Source organism: Panthera uncia, chromosome E3 (assembly GCF_023721935.1).
Source record: "Panthera uncia isolate 11264 chromosome E3, Puncia_PCG_1.0, whole genome shotgun sequence".
Lineage (NCBI taxonomy): Eukaryota > Metazoa > Chordata > Mammalia > Carnivora > Felidae > Panthera > Panthera uncia.
The window spans coordinates 35071609-35072834 of NC_064815.1; the positions used below are offsets into that span (position 1 = coordinate 35071609).

At 68.0% G+C, this 1226-nt stretch overlaps 1 protein-coding gene across 1 annotated transcript in view; it reads right to left on the minus strand.

Annotated features, from left to right (window-relative positions):
* GNG13 (G protein subunit gamma 13) overlaps positions 1-426 on the minus strand; it is a 2577-nt gene extending 2151 nt beyond the window's left edge. Inside the window, exon 1 of the mRNA XM_049639123.1 lies at positions 361-426. The gene's annotated coding sequence lies outside the window, so the exon portion shown is untranslated. The remainder of the gene's footprint in view (positions 1-360) is intronic.
* Between the last annotated feature and the right edge of the window lie 800 nt (positions 427-1226).

Genomic DNA, 1226 nt, shown 5'->3' on the forward strand with positions numbered 1-1226 from the left:
CGCCGGAGCCGGCCGCCCGTCCCGCGCGCCCCGCGACGCCCCCGGCCACGGCGCTCGGCGCTCGGCGCTCGGCGGGCACTGCGGGCGGCGCGCACGGCGCAGGACGCGGCTCCCCTCCCCTTCGGCCGCTCCGCCCCCGCCCCCGCCCCGCCCTCCCGAAGACCGAGGGGGTTCTCCCCACTGGTGGGGTCGGGCCTGCTGGGACACGCAGGGCAGCTGCCCTCGGCCATAAGACCAACAGGCAGGGGCATCTGGGGGTTAGGATGGTCCAGGTCAGCCTGGTGGGATTTGGGCGAGTCCCAGAATCCCTCCCGGCCTCGGTTTCCTGCTCTGCACAGGGGGCCAGTTGATCAGACCTACCTTGGACGGTGCCAGCAAGGGCCAAGTGACAAGGACCAAGTGATGGTGAGTGACAGCGAAGACCAAGTGAATGAGTGAGCGGGCACATAAGCGGGCAGAGCCTGGGCAGGTGCCCCGCCCACTCCTGCCACCTGGGGGCCAGGCTCTGGCACCGCCCCCATTGCCTCCCCTCCTCCTCCAGGGACTGCGCCTGACCCTACATGGTCTGCCAGCCCTTGGGGGTGGGAGATGCAGGGGTAGGCAACGTGGGTCAGCTCTGGCCCTGGACAGTGGTCTCCCACAGGGCTGGGTGGGCTCCTGGGCTGCCGTGTGGTGCTGCCACCAAAGACTTAGAGCCATTAGATTGTGCCCCAGCCCTCCGTGCCCCTGATGGGCTGAATCATAGACTAGGTATGGGTAACAGGGCCAGGACACTGTACCCCTCTGAGGTCTCAGCAGTGCCAACTGAAGGGTCTGTGGGCAGCCCTCCCCTGGAGCTGAGCCACCCACAGGAGTGAGCCTGTCCCCTTGAGGGCATCTGGGCCTGTGCCCCATGCCCAGGCCAGCAGCGGGTAGACTGGGTAGCTGCCCTGAGGGCGGGGAGGTATGTCCATACTTCAGTTTACCCTAAGCCAGAGACAGCCAGACTTGCTCTTCGTGGGCCCAGGGGTGCCCTGGCAGTGTCCTGCCTCAGGAGGCGGTGTCTGGCTCGGGGGTGCCCAAGCCCAGGCTGAGTGGCTTTGGGGGCTCCGAGGAGGGAGGGGGCCCATCACCTCTCTGTCAGGCTCCTCACCTGGCCCGCGATGGGGCCCAAGCAGACAGTCCCTCTGCCTTCTGCCCCTCAGGGCAGAAGGTGCCGTCGGGGCTGGGACCACATTCCCCTCAGC